The 27289-nt window shown below is 36.1% G+C and overlaps 1 protein-coding gene across 5 annotated transcripts in view; it reads right to left on the bottom strand.

Annotated features, from left to right (window-relative positions):
* The window catches only part of TOX (thymocyte selection associated high mobility group box), a 350259-nt gene that overhangs the window by 278354 nt on the left and 44616 nt on the right, over positions 1-27289 (bottom strand). The window lies entirely within an intron of this gene.

Consider the following 27289-nt stretch of genomic DNA (forward strand, 5'->3'; position numbering starts at 1 on the left):
AGTATCCTTTCATTCACTCATCCATAGCAATTCCACTTGGGGATGAGAAGTGTGGACTCATGAACCAGACAGCCTGCATCAGATCCCAGCCCAGCCCCTCATGAGTTGTGCAAACTTGAGGAAGTTACTTAATCTCTGTGGCCCAGTGTTGCTAGCTGTGAAATGCCTGTTTTTCTTTGTCTCTTTTTTTTTACATTTTACCCTATTTTTTGAAAATCTGATATGCTATAGGAAAACAACCGTATGTGGAGGTTAAAAGTTTTGGGTTCCTGCCTTGGTTTGGCTTGTTACTGCATGACGGAATTTGGGCAAAATGATTAAATCAGCATTAAATGTTCACCCAACTGAGTGATCCACAATCACCTTACATGTAAAATGAGGGGGAATGGACTGAATGGTCTTTCTGAGGTTACTTCCACATTTAAAATTCTATCATTTGCTCTTAGTTGGTTTATTTAGAATCCTTAAGAGTCATTTATATATGTCTCCCTGGTATTACTGGGCCCATAGATTTCCATAATATACTGGCTGATCAGAGACCACTGAAAGGAAAATGATTCCTCATTTTGACTTTTACGCAGTGTGCTTCCTTCAGATGGGAATGCTTGAACTACACCAAGGATTCCCAATAAAATCCAAGGTGTGTCCAAGTATTAAAGGAACCTGACTGCCAACAGTAAATTTCCCAAATCCAAGATTATAGGAATTCAATATTTATGTTTATGGATGTTTGTATTATGTGCCAAGGGAGCCCCAAGTCCTGCCTGCCAAGAATCAGAAGTTGTTCAATCATGCCTCATGTCCTATCACTTGTATCAAAGTTGATATCTCTCAAATTTGAATACTCAATGAAAACGTCATAAAGACACCTCAGAACTTTCCGAATCAGAGAATTTTAAAGCCAGAGAAAACTTTAGCATTTTAAAATCTATATGTACATTTAACTATGGTTTAATCTAATGTTAGCAATTTAATCATAAAGTGTTATCTGTTTTTGTTAGATATCAATCTTTAGATATTAATTCAACATTAACAAAGGAAGAACTAAGAATGATTTCTTACTCTATAGTAAGTGCTTATATTTTTATTATTGCAGAAAAGTAAGAGGGATCAAAATATCACATAAAGGTACTTGATAAATTCAACTTCACTGTCAAGTACATGTAACTAGTCCCTTTCCTGCAGCTATAAAAGTATGTCTATGCGCTTATAGATTCCCATATCTAATCTTATCTGTAAAGTCGTCATATGACTGAAGTAACTAATGAGGTTTGACTCTAAACTAATATGATTAATATTTGAGCAAATATACCAGAGCCCTTTCTAAAGTACTGAAGTTATCTGAGAATATTTTAATGAATCCATATTTATCTTAAAACATCTGTTTTGACATTGCCTACCTTCCTTTCCATGTGTGTGTTTGTGTGTGTGCTGGTGGAAACCTTATTTTAATGGTGCAATAAATTTGGAGAAACTGCCAAAATGTCTATCAGGGATGTGTTAGACTAAGTGTAGCAAAATGTTAATGGTGGAATCTAGCATCACTATAACGTCTTTCAACTTTGCTGTGTATTTCCAGCATAAAATGTAGGGAAAAAGTCAGAGCTAAATCAATTGAATAAAATGAGTAATCTTAGGGGATACACTTATTCTATACATAATAGAAAATAAAATAACTAAACCAATATTTTTCATATATATCATGGCTCAATGATGCCTTTGCCATAGACAATTAGAGAACAGGTGTTCTTAACACTCTTGGCAAGAGTTTTGCATTAATTACGTGGTGCAAAGGGGAGCTCATTATTTGGACCTATAGATGCCTGGAAATACACTGATTAAGGAGCCTGGAGTCAACTTTCTGACTTCCTTCCCTAGCCAGGGAATCTAAATGGGTTTGGATCTTGCAGTAGTTATACCATTCCTCTACTAAGGTACATTTTTAAAGGCTATGTACTCAAGCATGGAGATGTGACCAAACACTTGGAACTGACTGATGCTGGCCTTCACCCTTGAATGCATTTAAATTATGACACCAAATACAGTCGAGAGAGACCAAGACTTATGAATGGATACTTCCTGTCTCTGAACGACACTGAATCCCAAAAGATGCCCTAAACCTTAAGTTTCATAACCACAGAATCTGCTCTTCCTTTTTTCTGTTCCCCTTTCTCTTTTGGAACCCACAAATCCTGTGTCTACAGCTATTTCCCTGGGCCGGTTTTGGTATAATGCTTTGAAAAGAAACACGCAGAATCATGCTAGGGAGTTAGCATCCATTCCAATCATAAAACTGCGAAATTGTTTCAAATTCAGAAAAGCTCCTGAATTTGATAGTATCATTAGAGGCTTCAGAAGGGAAAAAAAAGAGAAAAATCCATCAAGAAAAAGGTGGACGGCAGCCACCGGCACTGTGTGAAGCAACAGCTCTGCCAAAACTGTGAATAATTAACAGATTTGAAAATATAAGTAGCTTAAGCCAATCACGCATTTGGCAGAGGTGGAAGTTGACTGTGCTAACTTGCTACTACAAATGCACTCTTCTTCAAACACACGAATCCCCACCTGTCCCACTTGGCCTGCTAAAAGGCGATTCCCTGTCCCTAACTCCACAAGCTATGATCGTGAATCTGAGACGCTGTATTTATCACATTTATATATTTCTATTCCTAACATTTTATATTCTGGGGATTTTGAATAGTTCTCTGTAAATGAATTTTTTATTATTCAGAATAAATTAGCTTATTTCCCCAGACATCTCATCTTCTCTCTCTAGAATAGATGATAAAAAAATAACTAGCTTTCTCTTTTTAGTTTCTTATAATAGAGTGTCTTAAAATTCTGTACTCTAACGCTTTCAAAATTCAACGCTTTTCCCCTGTAAACATGCTCAAAAGCTGACCAAAAGTTGGAGTATGCATTTCAAGGATGGGGGTCACTTACGTAAATGTTCATTATAGGAGAAAAATATTACACATCAACTCTCTATCAAACAAAAAGTATAAAATGATAGACCAACAAATTAATGGTATGAATGGATTAACTTGCGAAGCACATGTTTTTGAAAGCAGCAGCTTTCAACATTCATTTTAAATCTAAGTAATAGTTGTGGAACGGCTTAAACTTAGGCCATCAGTCCATTTAATTCAACTCAGTATCACTCTCTTAAACAAAAATGCTACACACACTCACCTCTTAACAAAATTGTCGTAAAATTATAAAATATGGGATTTTAAAATTATTTTCTAGTTTTTTCTTGGGCGTGGTGGTGAAAATCAAGTTTACTTTTTCCTACACAAAGTTCTTTTTTCAACTCTTCGTGTATTTTCTTTGCTACCTCCACATAATTCTCCTTTCTTAATTTTTACTTCCTTAATTACCTGCAGATGCATCATATTTGCCTTAGTTATTTTAAAACCAGGCATATTTAGAAGCAAACACCCTGTGTTTCTTTTAAAATATGAAAGAGAGTTTCACCTTTGATAGCACACATCTGTTCTTTTCTGTGTGTGTGTGTGTGTGTGTGTGCTGGTGGCAATACAGATTCTTCAGAAATGCCTCAGAACTCAAGATTTTATTTTTTTTAAATAATTCATGGGCAAGGATTGTAACTGATATAAAAAATAATTCTGAGGGCGGGCCATGGTGGCTCAGCAGGCAGCTTTCTCGTCTGCTATGCCAGAGACCCGAGTTCAATTCCCAGTGCCTGCCCAAGCAAAAAAAAAAAAAAAAATAGAAAGAAAACAAAAATAATTCCACTACTCAGATGCAAAGGAATCATATTTGATGTTTAATAGCCAGGATTCTATTTCCAAATCATGGCTACTATTTGAAAAATGGCACTGCCTAGTTTAGTCAATAGAATATAACAAGGTCGCTATGAATTCTAGAGAACTTCTGCCTCTTCCAACAGTCAGTCAAGTTAAAATGAGTCCCAATATGTTTTTCCATGTAAGTCAAAATATAGTGAATGCTGAGAAAGCATCTAAGTCACATAAGCAAATTCGTGGGGACTTCCGCATGAAAAAAAAAACAATTTGTTAAGTAAATCAACAACTTGTGATCTCTTCTAACTTAGGGAAGGATTAAATAATGAATGATATACTGGAGGCTGACTTTTATAGGACTCAAAGAAACCTTTGCTGGCAGAGAATCAGTACCAATTCATCAATACCATTTGTGGCTATAATAAAAGGAAAAACGTTTTCAAACAACTGAAGGGCGCCCTTTGCCCTTGTCTTCAAAGAGATCTTACCAGGAAGTTGGAGGTAAAACAGGGCACCAGCTGACAAACCAGTAAAGTCACTGGATGTGGCCCAGGCTAAGTTGGGGCATCTCATTGTTTCTAGGCAACTACAGCTCATGCCATGTTTGCGCCCATAGGTGACTGCCATTATCCAGGTTTAAGGGCCTTTCCTATACTGACTTTTAGAAACAGTATCAGTCACAGATGCTGCTGCTATCTGATGATTTCTACGCTCTGTGCCCCATGGTTTCCTTCGATCATTCACTTGACAGTGAGAAGACAATGTTAATTGTGGCATTCTTCAATATAGACTGATCCCACATGTACAGAGAGAACATCGTGTGCGAGGACATTTTACTTTCATATAAAAATATTCACTATTCAACGAAGAGTTAATAATGGCATTGCTGAGATTTTCATAAATTAAAATATTTAAAAATGGGGATTTTTTTTTTTGGTGAATCCTGCTCTTCGTTCTTTCATTCGCAGACAGTCTAATTCTCCCGGTGCTCAAGCTACACCAACAGTTTCTGTCCTTGTGGGTCTTATTGGGTGAGCTGCAATTGCAGAGAACTACATAATAATCTAGGTGTTAATGAAACTCGGGATTGCCAAAGGTTCATAATTTACAAACAGGGAGCAATTGAGGCGAGGAGAAAACAAACACCATCTTCCTGTTAGAAAACGGCACTCTGAGCTTGGGTCTATGTAAACTGAATCACAGTCTATAACTCGATACCACGTTTTTAAAATTGCACATGGCTGCAGGACATATTCTGTAGTCACTCACTGGCAATAATTCCTCACACCGTGGCATAAACTGGGCGGGGCGGGGGGGGGGGGGACATGCACATGGAGAAAGAGAAAAAGAGAGAGGCTCCAACTTGTCTTCTTACGGCCAGCAGCAGCAATGCATGCCCACACTCACGGTACAAATTAACCAAATGCATTCTTAAACAGGTTAGGTTATACTGAATAATTCCACAATTAACCTAGGGAAAAAACTGAGATCCGTGCTGGAAATAAAACCCCTAGAGGTGGTTCTGAGAATTTTAAAGATAAAAGACACCATCTAAATTAAGGACCAGATATCACAGAATGGGATTATAAACAACGCTTCCTAAATTTTCAGAGAAGTAACTATAGTAATTTAATGATAAGGTGTTATTCGGCATTTCCATTTTTGCATTTCGAGTAAGAAGAGAGGGATGGATCTACTAGGAAGTTTTCAACACGGTTTCATACGGATTTTTTAAAATCCCACCCCAATTTTGGAATGAAACTCAGAATAGAGATGAATTCAACGGTGGAAATTGTTAACAGCAGATAATTAGCGTTAAAGTAATGGAACCCCCGGATATAATCTGAAGCAAATCTTCACAGAAATCATCACCATCTTCCTCAGCATAAACAGGCCATGCTCTTTCCTGTTCACAAGGTTGCAAACAGTGTCCCAAAGGCTGCAGTCAAAGCTACTGAACATTTATGAATAAGAAATAATTCTCAAAATCAGTCTGCACTATAGACCCTTACGTTTTAGCCCAATGTAAACTCCTTTTATAGCCTGACAAGTTACATTTCTGATAGGTAACTGGCAAATTCTGTCCCCAACCATTATCTGTAGCAAGGACCTGAAAGTAGCTGAACTAACCCCCGTCTTTATGCTCCCTGTAGGAATCCTCAGATATTCTTTCAAATCAACAATGCAACAGGCCCTTCCATGGAAGTTTACCCCCTCACGCTGTAGGCATTTTCCCGTTTTATTGGTAGAGACGATGAAAAGCAAGGAAGTTAGGAAACTCAACCAAAAAACAAAGAACTGGTAAAATTCTATTTTTCAGATGAGATTTGTTGTTGTTGTTTGTTTTTTGTTCTGGTTAAAAGAAAACAGAGCAAAATTTCTGGTTTTCTGTCTTCAAGTTAATATACCTTGCCCCAAAGAACAACAAAGGAGGGAAATTTCTTGGAAGTGGTTTCATTTCTTACACTATCATGAATAAACTGGAACATATTGTTGATTTTTCCCAGAGACATTAAACACTTAAATGGTATAACATACCCTCTATTGAATATGATTTGTATATATGTCATGTAACATACTACTATTTATGCTTATATTTTATGTTTATGCTTAATATAGATATTAATATATGAAATGTATTATTTCACAGAAATAAAAACTTTTTTCAACAATGTTTTCATTCACTCCAAGATACAAAATTAGTCAAAAGCCCTTTTGTTCAACTAGTTTGGAATCTGTGCCACTGGTTCACTTTGAATTTTATTGTAAGCAAATTCATTTACCTATCAACTATTGATTTTTTTGAATTAAAATGAAAAAAAAAATCTTCAGCTGGTGATAGAAGAGACCATACATGCCTAAAGCACCTTAACTGTATATAAATCTATACTATAAATCAGTTTGCTCTTTTGACTTAGGGACGGTAGGAAGTTAATTAATCACTCAACTGCTAACAAACGTTACTCAGACTTCACTTGACAATTATGTGGGCACCCAGAGAATCAATGGCAATTAAGGAGCTAATCAATGAACTCTGTTCTTCAATGGATAACAAAGACCCCATCTACCATTCCTTTAAATAAACTAGAGAAGACATACATTTTTATCAGCCTACCGGGCTGAAAAGAATCAGAACTCCAATTTCTTTTTCCATTTCTTAATACACATGAAATCCAATGTGTTAATGATCATATCTACTATATATCAAAGTATTAAGTATTAGAAACCAGATTTAGAAAAAAAATCCCTTCATTGAATGAGAAAACCAAAGCAAACCAGTTGCTAAGCAATTACACAGCCCACTAGAAACAGCAATGTGTTGAAACTGCCCAGCTCTCCATTTTTCTAATCTAGAAATTATTTTAAATCCCTTGTAAAAAGATTTCAATAGGATTTCAAACAATGGTTTTCAAACACTCAGGTAGAAGAGCTTTTCTGCCGGCTACTGATACCTTTATGAACTCCTGAGTTAAACCACTTCTATGGATCACAGAGTGCTTTATAGTTTCCCAAAAGAAAGTGAATCTGTTTGAAATACGAGTATTTAGAAAGTTCGCTTCTCTTTTGGAATGCAGTCAAAGAAGAGAGGAGAGTGGAGTGGCGGGGGTTTTGATACTAAGCAGGCTTTGAAAATTAAAAAGCAAAGAAGTATATGTCCTTGTATTATATACCTGCACTAATAAAAGCAATGAAACACATCCAGGGAATGCCTGACATGAACAATTTCATAAGCCTGGTATCGATCCCCAGATTCTTTTCAAGTGGGGTTGCTTTGCAGTAGCCTGCTCCCTTGTGCATTTCATATCACTACACTCCACTAAGCCTTGTGCTAAAAATAGGAGAGCCTGGAAGTTCATAGTTTGACCACAATTTATTGCAACTTTTTCCCTATTGTCAAGTTTATTATACAATCAGAATTAATGCAAGGGTTTAAGTGAAGCTGATATAATGACAAGCAATATCTCAGGGTTGACAGAGACACGAGATTTGGAGTTAAAAGCCCAGCCCAGTTTTAGTCTATCTCCTAGGGTGGGTGTTTCTATAAACACAGGTAACGTTTGTGAAAGTGCTCCATAAACTACATAAGATTACACAAATGTTAGAAATCATCAACCGACAGTGAAACACCACACACGCTCTCATTTCAATGACTGATACTCTACTTCCTTGGTCCAGCACTCAAGGGGCCATCAGATGAATGAATTAAGTAAAATAAAAATGACTTAACCTTTAGTAGAATTTTTTTTTCCTGCCATAATGTTAACATTAAGTGTACTCCACCATAAATTTTTTAAAACACTAACATGAAATGGAAAAGCCTACACTCACTTCATCCTAAACCCTTGTATTAATCTAAAAACCAGAGCATGTTCTAAATGTTTATCTGGCAAGAGGCACAAGTTGGCCTTCTAGATTTTGCATTTGCATCACTTCACATTTGGTGCACAATGTAAGTATTTTTTTATCCTTTATAGCTTCATTTTGACAGAGTTGAATTTTTTATTGTTTTGTTTTTTTCTGTGAAATATCTGTAAGAACAAAACTGAAAAAGCTCTCCTTGCCTTCTGCCATATTTCTCTAATATGGAAATCTTATATATTATTCCTAATAAAGGTATTAAATATTCTTTGCTTTAAAGATCAAGCATTCATTATCAAACATTTATGGGAGTCTGTGATTGAGAAGGATTATACCAGAAACTGGTCATAAAAAGATTAGGACCAATATCTACACAGATACATAGATATATATCCTCATTTGTTTTACGGCACATGATAAATAAGCAGAGACAGAATGATTTTAGATGACTTCAAGAAAAGAAGAGGGGTTGTTCATGGTTGTACTCTAAGTGTTTGACATCAATACACAGATGGCAATTTTAAGCTAGAAAATAACACTTCTTGATACTTACTGGGATGTTAAACTGAGCAATGAGACAGGTTTGGTTCCTTTGCAAAGGAACAAGTTTCCTTCTGTACAACAAGGAGATAGTTTTATCTGGTCGCTGTTTAAGGAGACAATAGATGTGTATAAGAAAATATAAAGGACAATGAAGAGAATCCATAAAAATTTAGAGATTATGTCAACTATCTCAAATAGTTAAAGAGGTATGTGGAAATCAAAAAAGATAACTTTAAAAACAATCTGCATTTTAATTAATAATTGTTCCACTTTACAATGTAGACAGGTTTCTTTACTCAGCTGAGTTTTAGCAATAAATGAATTAGGCAATCTGTTTCAATTTTAAAAATTTTTGTAGACAATCTATGTAGGTAACAAATAGATACTTTAAAAATACCTGTTGCAGGAAACTGAATGTTTCAATTTCTCAAGGAAGTAATAAAATGAGGCAGATGATTAAAGAAGCTAAATTGATATTTAAACTCTCAACATTGATATTTAAACTCCCAAGGGGTTACTTTGAGTTTGTCTATATTGAAAAACTAAAGAGATGCTGATCAGCGCTATTTAGTGTGTCAACATAATGAACATATCTGAATAATATACCGAAGTCTAATTTTCCTTGACGTCAAAAGTGTTGGCCAAATGTCTGAAGAAAATTCTTATTTGCTCCTTTGTTCTTCCTTTAGAATCATTGTCATGTTAAGAATTTATATTTGACTGAAAATAAAATTAAACAATATTGATCATATACACAGACCTACAAAGAAAATCTTTGCTTTGAATGGAATCTGAATATATGAGAAATTATCTCATACCAATTTTTTTTTACACATTTTATATAGATGTTAGGATGCTGTATTTTAAATCTATGATGGAAACACACTAATGTTTCATTATATTACTTTATGTGTATAAAAGTTCTGTTTTTTAATATAGAAGTTCTTATATTCAAACTTATAATCATGCCAATAGTTTGTCCTCACACATTAATCAGCAATTTAATAAAGTTGTTTTCAATGAATATTTAGTGCATTTTCAAGGCATCTTAAGAGATTCTAGAGCATGGTATAGATCATTTTAATAAAATGTCATGTGATGTAGAGATTATTCACACTTACCTATTTTAAAGGATAAATAAGCATTTACCTTTCTCTAATGAATTTTATGATAACCTGCCCCTAAAATGGTACAGTTATCAATAATTCAGAGATTTAATTTTCAGACTTAATTCGAGTGTGGATTTTAGTTGACTGTTCTTTAAAAAAAACCTGATTATTCGATTTACCAGAGGGCTGTTTGGTTCTCTAGCCAGCAATGGTCTTACTTGGATTGAAGTTCCATGTGTGCTGTTATGTTTCTCCAAGAAGCAACATACTTTAATAGTTCACATAACCTGGACAATCTTTGGAACCCCATCGCCCAGACTTGAAGCCTAGCTCAGCCACTTACCAACTGGATGACTCTGGGCAGGTTACTTAACATATCTGTTCTTTAGTTTCTTCTGAAAATATTGGTTTGTACCTCGTAAGGTTGATACTACATATTAATGCATTTCTCAGAATATTAATAATGCCATAGAGGGGCACTGTGAGGCTTAAATGGGTTAATATTTGCAAAGTGCTTAGAAAAAGTTCTGACTTATTGGAACTTTAATGTGGAATTTCAAATTGTACCCTACTTTCCTATCACTTATGGAGGACCAAAATTTGAGCCTGAATAATGAATGTAATTCTAAATGGTTCAGACTCAGATAAGTCTACATTCTTCCTTGAAATCCGTATGGCAATAAAACTAAGGATGAATATTATTTTCGGAGGAGGCCCTTGACATTTTGTGGATACAAAGAAATCATAGAAACTATCAGATGAATCACAGCTTGGATCAGAGATAAAAATTGTGTTCAAAAGTGTTTTGCTTAATACATATCTCATTGACTAAGGAATTCAGTATTGCACAAAAACACAATGATAACAACTATCTTGACCCCCAAATTTGCAAAAACCCTCTCTCCCTTTTAGTCTTTAATATATTTAACAATACCAAAGATTATTATATCCTGTAAAACAATAAAGACTTAAAATCCCTGGTGAAAAGATCACAGAGCATATGGTTTGTGTTGGCCCATTTCTGCAGAAATCCTTCTCCCAACCTTGTACTGCCTCTACCATCTCAGCAGGTTTGTCTGGGAAATATATTGGTCTGCCTCAACTAGAAAAAACATAAAACATCATCTTGACTGTTGTTTCATTCCTTTTATAAGGCCAATAATTCAGTTGTCTTATATCCAGAAATGTAGTCTTTATAACACGTTCTGTTCTGTACTGACATTTTTATACCATTTTTCTTTAAGTGTCATGTATTTCAAACATTTTTATAGTAAGAATTATCACTCAAGAGTCACTGTTTCCCTTATGGAATCTGGGGAATCTGATCGATGTGTATGTGGCATTGCAAAAGCATGTACATTGTAGGGGGGTATGGATCTTGCTACTGATCTTGGAATATTCAAGTACCTAATAAATTTTCATCAAAAAGGAAAATTAAAAGATGATTCTCAAATGATGTTTAATGTTACTTTTCTTAGAATTATGGTAATTCAAGGCCGGGCAATAAATACTCTTGCTTACTTTAAGTAAAGTGAAAGAAAGTTTCTCAAGTCTAAAGTAATATACAAATACACACAAACACAAACATCTATACACACACACACACATATATACATGTTTCTAAAAATCTCATCTGTACTTTTATTAAACATAGATTCCCCAATTTGCATCTGGACTCTAGGATTAATATTAACCATGTTAGGAAAAAAAAAATAGTAATGTTCAACCACTTGAAGTATATGAAAGTTAATTAAGTGTTCATGGTTCAAGTCATAAAATGAATGACCAAAACAATCTAATAAAATCACCAGCATTTTAAAGCTATATATGCATAAGAGCAATTTACTTTAATTATTAATCAAATCCTTCCATTATAATAGTAATAACTAATGTAAGTTATAATTAACTTTTAAAAGAGTACCATGAATAGCTGTGAGTACAGAGGTCATTAGCATATAGGAATTATTCAGATATTGTGTACAAATCCTCTCTCCTTTCTCTGGCAGAAAGAAAACATTTTTTACCACCTGACAATTTCAAAGCACTGTGCAGTATTCCCAAGTGTCAGAGATGAGAAACCGTTTCCTTTTATCCTGTCTCTCTGTCCATATAGCTGTGAGCCCAATAGAAATGGCTTCTGTGACTTCTACGGCAAGACTTAAAATCGTCAGGATTCAGTAACCGAAAGGGAAGAAAAGGTTTGGGGTTCGGTATTAAAATTTTGACAGAGTCAAATAGATTGTTTCAGAAATATGTTTAGCAACTTTTCCGGGAACAACAATAACAATAAAAACAAATTTAAAAAACCCTACCAAGTTCTGAGAATTATACTAAAGACTAGTGCATTACAACTTTCAAAAAGGAAGTTTCCTTACCACAAACCAAATACATTCCTCTAAATGTACGCTCACTCATAAATTAAGAGAGATGCCTTCCCCGTGTACTCCCAGCCACCACAAGCCCATAGACAGTAAAAGGGGGGTGTAGGGGGAGTCTAACAGCTTCATCATAATAGCTTAGTTTTCCAGGGACATTTCTCCCGCTGCGCCTGGCCCCACTGAGCTGCTGTCTGACTTTGTACACTCTGAGAATTGCTGCAAACAGGAGGCTGGCTGAGCTCACCAAGGGGAGCCTTACTCAGATCTGCTGCAAACTGGTCCCAGGACTAACGTGGCTGTAAACCCATTATGAGCCCCTCTTTGGATCCACGTTATCAGGCATGCACCAGATGAGCTGTTTATTGCCTCTCCCTGACCCCTCCAGCACGCCACCTCTCACGCCCAGCTTGTGGATGAAAAGCCAGGGAACACAACCCGCACCTTGCCCCTTGCAGTTCCGGGTCAGCACTGAGTCTCCTCCAGTGTCCCAGGCAACCAGAAAGCCTGCTCCAGGAGGCAAGGATGCAAAAGGCACAGGGATGTACTGCAGTGCAGCCACTGGGGACCGAACCAAGAAGACAAAAAAGGCCAAAAGGAAATGCTATGTATAGGAGATTAAATACATGCTAAAGATGCCATTGGGTAGCCATTTGGGGGAAACAAGATGGATGCCTGTGTCGTGCTTCAGTTAAACAAATAAAAATAGGTCAACTATTTGCAAGTCAAAATTGAAGCCACAAGATTAGAGCATACTTTAATTTCAAAGTAGAGAAGGCTTTACCCCACTTTTGTATATGAGGCAAAACTGTCTCTAAAGGTATGAAATTCTTTCCCAAACAGGAATGGGGTTTGTCTCTGAGTAGCTTTTCACTTTATAACAGTACCAAGCCCCAGAGTCTGCTCCATCCTGCTACGGGGACCAGGCGAGCTGAGCTCTATACCTCAGGAGAGGAGAGAAGCATTCCCTTGCTACCGTTCTAGGAAGACAATGGCAACAAAAACAGAAACTTCAATTACCCCTCAGATAACCTTACTAAAAATTATTCCATGATCTAAGACACTAGCCATAAGCATTTTTCTTGCCAAAGAATTCAAAAGACCTTGCTAAATATCTCGTTAAAATTACTAAAAAAGGACACTCTCTAAGAGTTTTCTTGGGAGCTTTTCTAAAACCATCAACCTCCCAAATGGTACTGATACCAGTACAAGGAGATGGATAAAATGACCCAATCAGTAAAATGGTTTGAGACTAAAACTTCGAGGTGCTTTTCTTATGATGTCTCAAGGAGTGTCCTTAGGTTATCTTCAACCCCTAGTTTCTGAGAGGAAAAATAGAATCTGTGAACACTGGCATGCTTTCTTGCTTAAAAGACGGAATTTTATTTTACGAAGTTCTAAGTAAAGATTGCATTACATGAAAGACATTTGTCACATGAAAGATAGAAATTCTACTTGAAAAGGCAAAAGCAACACATCTTTATTTGCAACAAGTTAAACCTCCCCATTTTAACCAGTCACTTAGGAAGAGTTGCTAAGGCCACAACAAATATCTAGGAAAATCATCAGCTGGTTTTGAATAGAAATTATATGAAAAGTCTTTACTGATGTAAGGATATGACTTGTAACCCTGGAAGAAAGAGCATGGAAGATATCTTTTGATTTACATTTGAAAACATTAAGCAATATATTTATGTTTAAATAAAAATATCATGCCAAGAGATGGAAGCAACCCAAGTGTCCATCAACAGATGCATGGATAAATAAAATGTGCACATACATACAATGGAATATTATGCAACTGTGAAAAGGAATAAAGTCCTTTTCCATGTGACATCATGGGTTAATCTTGAGAACATCATGTTAAGTGAAATAAGCCAGATTCAAAAGGACAAATATTGTATGCCCTCACTGGTTGGAAACAATTAGAATAAGCAAAAACTCACAGAGTCAGAATCTGGAATATATTACCAGGGGCCAGGGTGGAGATAGGGAATAGGAAATTAAGGTTTAAAATATACCGAGTTCCTATTGAAATGGTGGGAAAATTTGGGTAATGGATGCTGGTGATGGGAGCACAGCATGTGAATAGAATTAACAGCACTGAAATATATATCTGAACATGATTGAAACAGAAAAATGTTAGTGGTACACATGGTAATTTTTTTTTTTTTAATCCATGGAACTACACTATATGAACAGCAAACCTTAAGTTAAACTATGGACTACAGTTAACATTTATTATAGCAATTATAAAAATGTGCTCTCGTCAATTGTAACAGATGCTCCACACCAATGCAAGGTGATTATAATAATGGGGTGGTATATGGGAATCCAGTATTTTATGCATGATTGTTCTGTAAACCCACAACTTCTCTAATAAAGAAAAAAAAAATCAGTCCGGGAAAATACTTAAAGCAAAAAATAAAAAATATACATAAAACCACGTTACAAAAATATCCATCTTATTTTAAAAAGCCACGTATAAATAGCTAGCATTCACAATATCTCTGACAATACACCAAGCCTTTAATAAGTATTATTTACACACCATGGGCAGCAAAGATTCACAAAACACACCTCAGAGATTTGTTGTGAGGACTGAAAGAATTATTATGTAAAAATGTTTGGAACACCAGAAACAATAAATGTTAGTTCCTAGTATCTCATTAAATCCTCACAACAAATGTTTGAGGCACAGAGATATTAAATAAATTCTCCCAAGGTCAGGCAGTCTGAATCCATAGTCAATGCTTATGAATGTGTGAATATGAACAAACAGCAGGCTGTCTCCGTCCCTCTCAATCCCTTTCTCTCTCTCTCACCCTACATTCTATATAAACAGTATCTATGTGAATGTACATATTTAAATATTACGTTTATTACGTTTATTTAAATATGTACATATTTAAATATTATGTTTATCAATTTTGGGATAAAGTTCACACTGAGTGGTTGAGTAGCATATTTTTAAACTTTCATATTCCATCTTTTCAATAAGTAACATGTATTAACTTAACAAACAGACATTTTATAAAGATGTTGGAAAAAACTTGATTCATGAAAACTTTTGGAAGTTTTAAGTGTCTCTTATTATGATTCAATCATGAAAACATTTAGACGTTTTATGTGCCTCCTATTATTTTCCATCACCATTAGCGAGAATCTTTTTTAGCAACATAGCAATTATCATAGCAAAATTACTCCTTTAAGTGCTAAAAGGGACCCTATTGGACGCAAAAGGTCTGCATTACATCTTCCCCCCTAGCGCCCCTCCCCAACACACACATATTCCTAACTGCCCAAGAATCAACCACAAAACAGAAACATCTAATATTATTTGCCCAAGAATCAACCACAAAACAGAAACATCTAATATTATTTGGGAACAATCAGAGGGCACTCTAGAATTTCAGGTCAGCGGTTACCCTGAGGGACGCGTGGCAAATCATATTCTGGATATGTTAGATGAATACCACCCTCCTGTTTTAAAGAGTTCTTCGTTTAGACACTGATTTACTTATAATTTGGAGTGTTGAAGAAAAAGACTAAGCAACTAAGCATAGCACCTCATTGCAGGGAGTGAAGCTGGCTGAGGAGGAGGTGAACTTCCGGGGGCAGCTGAAAGGGCGCTGGTTTTTGGAAGCAAAGCAGTTCATTTCCCCCGGGATTAGAATCAGTGGAGCCTTCTGCAAGAGCTCAGTTTGGGGAAGGACTTTGATTTGGCAGGGAAGAACTAAGTATCCATTTCAGGGCGGCATTCTCAGGATGGCTTGGATGCGGGAGTAAATGAGTTTGGTGAACTGGAATCAGATCTGGAAAATGAACAGAACGGTGCTAACTGGAGGGAATGGTTACAACCTTAACCAATGGAAGGAGTCGCCTTGATCATTTTTCTTCCTGGTGAAACTAATTTTAGAACGGAAGAAAGTCGCATGCACATCATCGTGTGGTTAGGCGCAGGGTAAGAGGCCAGACTATAAACCCTCAAATCTACCACCAGCAACCATTTTATTGGTCTTGAAAGCTGACTGTCCCAGGGCAGTAAGTTAAGGGTCCCTGTCCCCAGCTTGCAACTCTGAGCTGAATAGCAACTTTCCAACTAGAGCCTCCCCTACCCAGGAGCTGTTTGTTTGCGGCTAACAAATGAAAAAAGCGGATCATTTCTTTAACATTGGTTAAAAGGGTCAGAGTTTCACCGGCTATCAGAAATACAGTGAAGAGCTCTACGGCTCCCGGGAAGTACCTGCTCAGCTACTCAATCCAGTCCCACGTGCACACACTAACAGCCAGCTTCTGGGCAGCTGGGAGAGCAGCTAGGCTTGCTAAAGGATATTAGACGGAAGTTGAAGCCCTCCTAAGAGTAGCAAGAATCTGAACAGTAATTTGAACTCTGCTTTGCTTTGGTGCATCCTCTGCAGTTTGCTGGAAATTTCTACAGAGGGGAGGAGATGTTGAGTTATTTTGAATAGATAATGGGTACGGGTAACTAGGGAAGTGCGTGCCAGTATACTATTAGTAATAGTTTTCTCCAGTAGAAAAGGAAGAGAACTTCAAAAGCATACCTTCTCATTTCCTATCCTTATCCCGCCACCAAAATTAAAATATAATTAAATAAGTGCATACACAGGCTTCCTTTCTAAGAGCCTGGGAAGGTAATCGATCTCTGAGGCTTAACTAACTCAGGTGAGTGCCCACAGACTCCATTCCAGGGCCTTCAGGTTTGGGGAACAAGCTTCATTGGAAGGTAAAAAATAAAATGACCTTAAGTCATTCTAAAAATTATTTTACTAGTGAGCATCTCCTAGTTAGTAAAGATACAGAATAGAAAGAAGAATTAGTATCAAATGTATCTCATTGAATAACATTAACACTAATTTATTTCTTAAACTGATCAACCATCAAATTAGATAACATGGATTTATATTATTCGAGAAGAAATTCTCTCAAGGGGACTTTATTTCAACAGAGAAAAGTTTACGTTATTTGTCACAGAAAACATTTCACTCCTTGGAAAACCAAAAAAGTTGACCTTGGCAAATGGCTAGTGAAATTATTCTCTCCTACTTGATCTTTCTTATATGCAATCTGTGGGAGAGTACACACTGAAGTATTGTTTCAAAAAAAAAAGACAAATCTCTCATCACTGTGGACAGTAATAAAAAGAGAACCTTCTAGAATTATGTTCAGTGCACATTATGGTGCAGTGTTGGAAAGTGACTGCATTCTTATTTCCACCATTTATGTCATGTCATAAAAAGACTTTCAAAAAGGAAAATCCTCTAGATTTTGGAAGTTTCATGGATACTGGTTTTTCTTTTCAGTGTCTGTTTTTCTTTTTCCCTGCTAGTCTTTTTTTCCCCCCCATAATCAGAGGAATATAAAAATAAGCACTTATTCTTTGAAAGATTCTAAAATTGTGCTAGTATTTCATATTATACTAGGATGCTATTGCCTTATTCGCAGCTTTTGTTTCAAATTATATTACCACTATTTTTATAATAATAGACAGTAGAGAGTTAAGTTTTGTCAAGTATGAATGACTTATCTGAACAGATCAGCTTTTCTGAATTCGTCTCTTCCTTTAATTACTCTGGCTCTACAACTGTATTAAAGAATAGTAGTAACGTTGATAATAATAGCAAATGTTTGTTGAGTGCTTACTATATGCATGAACTTTTCTAAGCAATCTTTGCATGTTCTGCCAATCAAATTCCTCAGCAAAACCATTAACCTGATAATGCCATTATCCCATGTGACAAGTGTGGACAAAAGGTTCAGAAAGATTGTCACAAAGGTAGGAGCTGGTGGATCTAAGATATTTATTTCTGATGAACAGCACCAACAGATCCCCTAAAAAGGCAAAGTGTATCTTATTGTTTAACACCCTCATATTTTATATTAAGGATGAGAAATTAAAGCCACTTGTAACCAATCAAGGTTAGCTGGAGAAGAACTATACTATTGGGGAAAAAACCCAGATGAAAACCTATGGACTTTTTCATGCTGATCGACCTTCCCTTTCTTACTTCCTATTCAACATCTACCGTAAAGCTCCATGCTTTTCAATTTACTGTGAAATGAGTCAGCAAGGATTACAGGAGATTACCAAGAGATTGTACAGTAAAAATGATAGTTTGTAGACAATGCACAACATAATATATTTTCAAAATTTCAAATTGAATCTGTTTGTGAGTGTATGTGTCAATGTGCACAAAAAGATGTTATTAAATGACTGGATCAAGCTATTATGAATGACAATGCTTCAGCTTCTAAATAATCAGTGTGGATCATCAACCCTAAATGCAGCCAAAGCAATTGGTACTGATTGCTTTGATAAAAGGCATTGATAAAAAGATTCAATGAAAAGCAACGAACCAGTTCACACACACCTCCCCACACCCCCAGTGAAAGATACTGCCTCTAGCTCTAAAAGACTGATGTGCAGTAAAGGTTTAGTAATTACCTGGCATTTCCTCTCTTTTTATGCTCTCTTCTGTGATTTCCTCTACCACAATTTTTAAATAAAAACTTTTAATGTTTATCTGGTAAAATTCCCTTCTCCTCCCCCACCCATAATCCCTCACGCCCAGCACAACATCCACATGCCATATAAAATTTATAAATGGTCTCATAGTTGGTGGCCAAGCGATCTAGAGAAGAGGACAGCAGCTCCTCAAAGAAAGCCCTTCATTTTGGTTGTCCCATCATCTAATACTTTGCTATATAAAGCAATCTAGATAACAAGCAATGCAGAGGTCTGGAATTACTGCCTCTTTGACATGACAATGGAAAAGAGAGACTGAGCTAGGGAAAAGCAGAGTGCAGGGGCCTAGAAGGCAGAGGGCTGAGCAAAATTAGCATTTCTCCTTCACACTCCTCTCTTCCTTGACTCGCCTCTTCTTCACACTCAGTCAACTACTTGGTCTCCTCATTCAGATTTTACAAACTCAAGCAAGCTCTTGTTCTGAAGACTATGTCCTTTTCCTCATCTAGAAACATCCAGAAGAGTCTTCAGTACACAGCATTTGGGGATCTCCAGAGTATCTGCCAGCCCAGAAAAGGCTGCTACAGCAGCGACAGGATCTTTTAACCGGACGAAAGGTGTGAGAACCCAAACCTGAATACAAGTAGAAAGGAGCTAAGAAATACAATTAATATCTATCGCCCTTGTAGCAATGCACCTCTTCGGCCTCCTGGCCCAGTTTTGGTGTCTCTCTTTCCTTCTTGCCCTCCCCCACATCTTATCTCAGAATGATGACTCTAAAAATTCTTCCTTCCATGAAAATTCGTTGAGTACTTACCAGTTACCAAAAACCTTGCTAGAACTGAAGAACATACGATGAGGAGGACAAATATGTCCTGCCTTAAGAATTCAAGGTCAAGTACAGGAGACATGCAAGTTGACAAACAGAGGTACAAAACAGTGCGATACGTGCTCTCCTAAAGGTTGGGGTGAGGGAAGGTTGGAGTTGCTGAGAAGAAGGAGGCATCTTGCTACCTCCTGTGTATAGCCTTGAAGGGAAGTGACTCGAGCCAGACTGAAAGAATGAACACAGGCCTGTCAGCAGACAATGGGGAAAGCAAATACCTTCACCAGATGGGGCAGGGTGGTGTGGCGGAGGGAGGGACTCCTCAGGAAAGCATAATCATTTTGCAAATAAGGAAAATTTAACTGAATAATTAAATATGAATTGCATCTGGAGGCAGTTTAGGAGCAAGGAAGGAGGCAGCCTTCACACAATGTGCTTTATGAGAATGGTTTTTAGGTCTCATGATTATCACCTGTTCTGTAGAGACAGCTGAAAGGGCTATTGCTGATTGGTCATCTTCCCCACGTTAAAAAAAAAAATCAGCAACAGGTGTTGTTGTTTCATAGCTGTTCCTTAGTGACAGAGGTTGAAATGAGCCATAAACTTCCTCAAACCTTTAATCCTTACTAGCCAGGTCAAAGCTGTTTGCAGCCTGGTTTCCACAACAAAGTTCCCATCTTGATTGTTTGCAAGAGAGAAAGCGTTGAGGGAAAGGGGTAGGAGTTTAAATTATAGAGTAAAAGGAAGCAAACAAACCTATCACTAAACTTTAAGTCTACCGTAAAAAAAAAAAAAAATCAACTTTTTTTTCCCAAAAATATGGGTTAATGTCTCAAACTTGAAACATTAATGTTTAAATGTCCTTTAATAAGGAAATAAAGTCACATGGATTCTGCATAGTAAAGATAAAAAGTTTCTGAATTTCATTCTCTACTTTTATATTTGTTTACATTCTGAGTTAAAAACAGCTTGCAAAAGTTCTTCAGAAAAAAATCTTTTTGGCCTAAAAATGCACATTTTTAGCTGATACTAATTACTGGGTTCTAGCTACTGAAAACCTTTGCATTCCTCAAGAGAACGATTTAAAAATTAAGGACTAAAAATGGGAGGATCTCAATTAGACATTATGCCACCAATGCTGTGCATTGATGTGAGTTACAACAGAGAGAATTTGCTCGTTCAACGAACTTAGCCAGAGAAACAGCTCAAACACCACAGGTAGAATGCTAATAATTGCTTATCTTTATGTTTCCTACCTAGCAATAAAAGCTGCAAATTTATTTTGTTTCCCAATTTGTTCATAATTGGCCCGCACTGGCCAATAGTGGGATTACCTGAGTGGGTTACAGAGGGTTTAATGAGCGGAAGCTTCAGACTTGATCTTAACTATGAAAGGGTATTCCAGTTTTGTGTTTCTGAAAATCATCGTTATGAATCAGATAAATGGAAATGTCTCTAGATATACTGAGGTACACACAAACATCCTCAATTCCTTCTGCCGTGATGAGACGTCTATGGGCCAGGCTATAGAGTCCTACAGGACCAAAATTGGGCTCAAAATACTATAGAGAGAATGAAAGGCTTTGGAAGCCGCAAAGGACTTTGTAAAGTCCTTTGACAAATTCCACTTGGATTAGTCAAGTGCTTGGAAGGGGGGAGAGAGTGAAAGCAAAGGTAGAAAGGAGACAGATATTAGTTATTACCCGTTGTCAATACTATGTTACCCCATGGCCTGATAAACTAAAAAAGGGATGTTTCTTCTATTACTAGAATACAGACCTTTCTCACTGCAAAGCAATTAGCATATACAACGCACATGTCTGAAAATCATGGCTTTTCTGCCATAGCCAGGACAACTTTAGGCATCGGGTTATTGTACAGTCCTAAATTATAGCCAAAGTAATAATTTTAAGCCCTCTAGCTTTACAGCATATTTTAAAAAATCAGTGTGAGTAATTTTACACATATTTAATCACTGGGTCTTTTCCAATAAATTAAACATGTTTGCATTGTTTTTAACTCTGGACAAAATTGCTTTCCAACTTACAAAAGAGAAGACACATTAACATAATTCAGGCAGTGCCAGCATTTCTATCAACAAGATGATTGAAATAAGCAATTCTAAAACTTATTAGTGTAATATTTCTTTAGAAACAAACAAGTTTCTCAGATGGCAAAACAGAGATAAACATTCCAGAGCATATAAAGTCACAAGAAAATGAACGCCATTAATTTGTATCTTTTGTACACATATATTTCCTCCTGTATTTTTTCGGCAAATTGCACCTTAACATAAGCTACATTTTTCTGTGATTTCAGTTCTTTCAGTACGAAGGTAGAATAAAATAAGAAATGTTACTTCCCCTATTCAGTTTTATTTCAACCTATGTCAATTTAGCATATTTTAAATAGTCCATAATTTTTTTTAAATAAAAGGACCATTCTAATGTTAATTTGGATCAATCTTCCAAACATATGATTCTAGGTTTCTAAAAGGGGCTCACTTGAGGGGGTTTTTCAAAGTGAACAACAACAAAAAAGCCCCAAGGCTGTCCAATTCACATTTCACCTACTTACATGAAAAAGGAACTGCTTTGGTTAAGAATAAACTTCCACAAGCTCAGGTTTAAGCTCAACACGCCAGCATATTATTGAGGAAATGAGACAGCAAATAGTGACTCCTTTCATACGACTAAAAGAACACTCTATTTATTTAAAATAGTTGGCAGAAATTCTCATTTTAATTAAATTACATTAACTGAAATAACATTTTCATAATTAAAAAAATAATAACCTATTTCTCTCAAAAGAGTCAACAAGAAATAATCACAGAAACTTAAAATGGGCAAAGGAGTAATGTGCTTGTTAGAGTAAATGTGACTAATTTGGATTACAATTCTGCATTAATTGAATGGTTTTCAGTGATTCAGAGACCGTTATCCCCCTTTGCCATGTAGGATTAATACAAACTAGATAGCAAGTTTTGTTATTAATGATTTTTTAGAGGACATAACTACAAGTTTCATATCTTAGTATAGTTTTTATTATTTATATACTAGAATCCCAGAATATCTTATTAGATCCAATTGATGATCTAATCTAATCTCTTCCTCTTACAAATGAGGAAACTGAGGCCCAGAAAAGTTCCTAATAATCCAGAAAAGTTCCTAATGACTTGTTCCTAATCATTTAACTAGTTAGTAGAAGGACTGGCTCTGAATTCATCGGTTTTCCCCTGTGACAGTTCTGTCATCGAGTCACCTTCACAGATGACAGAGGTAAAAAAGAGAATGTAGCATATTCTCTGTTTGGATTATGGTAGAAAGAAAAATCCCAAATTCCACTTCAAGCTTAGATGCAGGTTCTTTCACTCTTGCTTCCCTGCTTCTCAAAGCTCCCATGAGAACCAAAACTCATGTTCTAGCAGAAACAAAAACTGTCAAATAATCAGGTTAAGTCTCACATATTGACAAAACCAATGGGTGAATAACATGTTTCCATGATTTAGCAATGACAGTTTTTGTGAGAGCAAAATTTTCCCTGGAGAAAAAAACAAAAACAAAAACCACTACAATTCTGAATGCTGAATGCCTCCAAATAGACAAAAGATGGTGAAATCAGTCAAATAATCAACTTCAGTCATGGAAAGTACACAGGAAAAAGAAGGAACATTTAAATGAGGAGGGAAAGCATACCAAACCACAGGGAAAAACAGAACCACCCTCTTCCTTCTTGGATATTGCTGAATGCCCGTCTTGTGAAAAGTAGAAAGCATTATATGGCATGGTTGTGTCAAATAAAGTTTCTACCATTCAGAAAAAAGCTACTTACAGTAGCTTCATACATGTGCTTCTGGATAATTTATGGAAAGATATGTAATGGTTCAAGCCTAAGCAGTTAGGAAGTTTGCTAGACTTGAAAGAAAGGAGCCCCAGTGAACTTTCATTAGCATTCATCTCCATAATTAGATCAAATTAAATACAAATGTGTGAAACAACAGTGGATGCTTTTTTTAGAACCAATTAATAGAAATAGTATTAAAATTCTAACTAGTTGCAGCTAAAAAAATCAAATAAAGCAAAATCAAGTTAAATCTTGAAATACTATTTATGATAATGACTAATAAAATAACCACTGGTGTTTAGTAATTAATTATGGACTGTGATTCCCTCTCTCCCCCCAAATAAATGCCTCATAGCCCAATTAACTAATCTCACCAATACTTTGCATAGCAAAGATTCCCAAAGATTCTTTGAGTAATGGCCTGTTCCTTTTTTTTCCTGTTCTGTGTAATATTGAACTGAACTTCTTCGGTATGAAGACCATTTACATTCAGAGGCCCAAGCTACTGGGAAATTAAAAAAACAAACAAAAATTCTTCCCAAGAGTCTAGTTTGCAAATTAATTTCCTTTTTCACTGCCAGTTACTTTCAACTTACCCAGCTTGAGGTCCAAGCTCATTATGACCAAAAGCTCATTACAAGTAAAATGCAACAAAATATAATATTGATAAAAAATAATATGTACTACATTTCATCTGATTGGACTCAAATTGGTAAACGCATCAATATTATGCAAACTGTGCTCCAAAGAACACAAATGTGCTTGAAGATATTAATAGATATTAGGGTGGAGGCAGGGAGGGTTTGGGTAAATAATGAATTAAACCACGTTGAACAAGTGCCTTTTCTGCAGAATTTTTTAGTGCTTCATAAATCCACTACAAATCCAGAAGAAATGGGGTATGGCAGGCCATCATTTTTTAAACATTAAAAAATAAACTTCCTAGAACATCTCTGTGTGAAAAAGAAAAAAAACTATCTTAAATATAATATCTTAATAATGTTCCAACTTAAAACTACAATAATAACAAACATAATACATTTTGGTTTCTAAACACATTCCCTTCTACCCTATCTACACCGTGGAAATGGAATTAAGGGCCCAAACTGCTGGCTAAAATAGGATTTGACTCCCAAGATCAGAGACATTCCATTACTAAAAAGAGAGAAATTTATCTCATTTAACTCCATTAGAATTATGGACACAAGTTAAAAAAATGAAGACTTTATCATACCTATTTAATTTATATATCTGATACACTACAAATTTTCCATGTGTATTTCTCTGATGGGAAATGGCATTTCTTTCATTGGTTTCTGGAAATACATAATCATACCTGTCAGTTCTTTTCTAGTATGAAAAGGTATAATGATAGTAATACATTATCATATGCAATCATATATAAAACTAATGATTCTATGTGAATTAAAAAAATAAGGCATTAAGACTAGACCTTACAAATGGGGACAATAATAGAAAGAGTTCATCTATATAAAGCTCTTTTAGTCATGTTTGACACATAGTAACTGTTATATATAAGTTGATATTACTAGTATGCTTACCAAGTACTTAGATAAGGGTATTAATCTTCATTTTAGCATTCAGATGGGTTTCCTGAAGACCCCTGTATTTATCATTGACTCACTCACCTGATGTGAACTAACATATATTCACCAACTCTAACAGTGAAAATAATAGTTACAAAAGCAGAGATACACATTACAACATAATTCCCAAACAATCTCCAAAGGAGAAGTGGCATTCTCTATGACAGCTTATGGGGACACGAAATTGAATATCAGATAGCCTCTGTCCCCACAGAACTTCTATGGTGGATAATATAACTTCTATAGTGGATGAGGAGGAAGTGGATGGTAAAGAAGAGGGAAAAGTGGAAGAAGAAGAGAAGAAAGGGGTAGAAGATGAGGAAGAAAAAGGAAGGAGCAAAAAAGGAAAGAATAAAAAGCATACTAACTTGTATAGAGACTTACTCTTATTTACCAGGCATTCTTTTAAGTGCTTTATATGCTTTAATTTAATCACTCTTCACAATCACCCATTATGCTTGGTAATATTATCTTCATTTGAAAAATTAGGACATTGAGGCACAGCCAACCAGGTAACTTACTACAATTGTCTGTGGAGCCTGGGTTTGCAACCACTTCACCAACATCATCACCTAGTGTCCAAATGCTAGGAGGTATGTCTAGGCACAGAGGAAGCATATCCAACCAAGAAAAGTGTAGTGCAATGAGCTAAAATAGGTGATGACACTGAGTATCAGGAGAAGATTGACATTTCAAAAAACATGCTTATAATGGAAGAAGACAGTAGAGAAACTAAAGAGTAACCTGGATTCAAGCACTTGAATTTTCATGATAGAAGATGCCTGAGCATGCTTGTAGGTTGGGAGGGAAGGACATCAGAAGGTTCAAGGTTGAAGACACAGGAGGGAGAGAAGACGGTTGATGGGCCAAGGTCTGGTGAGCTCAGGTTTGGATGGAGGTGATGCCCTCTTCATTGAGGCCCAGAAGCACCAAGAGAGGATGGATGGTGGGTGTGGGCAGGTTTGGAGATACTGTGATCAGAAGGGAATATGCTTTCATTTAATGACTTCTATGCTCCTTTGAAGTATGCTTCAAGGCCATCTCCTGAAAATGATGACGTGAGTGAGACGGTAAATTCGAAAACGAGGTAAATGTTTGCAATTACCTCAGAAGGGAATGGGAGTCGTGACCGATGCTATCACATAATTGTTCCTAACAAAAGAATCATAAAGAAAAGCCCTGTAAATGAGGGAATATTAATCACAGATAGAGCTAGAAATGTTTTCTGAAACAAGGATACAGTGTTTCTTCTTTTTCAGATAGGATTGCACCTCCACAAGAAAATACTTATCAGCTACATTACAAACTGAAATTTGGTCAAGTATTTCTTCCCTTTTGTTCCCCTTTCTACAATAATCATGACAAGTTCACAGATGTGGGGAAAGTATCAAAGATTGGATGAGTTTAGTATCTCATTCACTGAGGTTCCATTTAAAGAAGAGAGGAAATGAGGAAGAGTTGGAAGGTATGTGGGGTGGGGGTAGCTCTGGAGCAAAAGGAAAGTCTCAGAATGCCAAAATTCAATTCACACTTGTGTTGATACATTCTCCATCTTTTTCACGTGCCACAAAACACCAGCCAGCTGGTTAAGTCTTAGGAAGTGAACAAGTTTCCAAAATTTCATCTGGAATGCTCTCCACTTGGGGCACCTTTCCCCCTCCAATATTAATCCTCAGAAAAGAATATGCTCCTTTCTTAATTAACTGCTTCATTATCAAATTCACATGACAGCTTGCTTTAGTTACATTTTAATTAAAGGGAGTCACACATTTAAAAGTAAAAGGTATAAAGAATTTCTAGGGAAACTATTCCCGAAAGATTAAACACATTAATTTTCTAATTATGAAGGTAGCCAAATTATCACCCAGCTCTTTTCTGTTTTGTTTTGTTTTTGTTTTTGGTCACAATGCCCAAGGTGTTCAATTATGGCTGCGTGCAGAAAAGACAAAATTAATAATTGAACAATTGAACAAATTGAACAATTGAAATTAAATTAACAAAATGAACAATTACTTCTGAATGTCATGAAGGTAAAATAGGCTTTGACCATAAGTCCTATAAGGATTTGACAGATGAACAAAAATTTTCCAAATTGTCCTAAATTTTCTGTTCTATTTTCTTAAATCTTCCTATTTTCTAGTTCTATTTTCTTAACTCTTCATCATTTCTATAGAACTTTTACAGTTCTATCAGTTGATCAAAAAAATGCCGATGAAGAAACAAATCTAAAAATTAGAAGTTATATCAAAGAGTTCACTTTTAAAGCTCTTCAAAACCCAGGGTATCCTCCGATTACCTTGTATTCTCCTTTCCTATCCTCCAGTCTCCCAGAGACAGGCAGATCACACATCAGCATCTGGGAATTGTTTAGTT

This window comes from Tamandua tetradactyla, chromosome 6 (assembly GCF_023851605.1).
Source record: "Tamandua tetradactyla isolate mTamTet1 chromosome 6, mTamTet1.pri, whole genome shotgun sequence".
In the NCBI taxonomy this organism is placed as follows: Eukaryota; Metazoa; Chordata; class Mammalia; order Pilosa; family Myrmecophagidae; genus Tamandua; species Tamandua tetradactyla.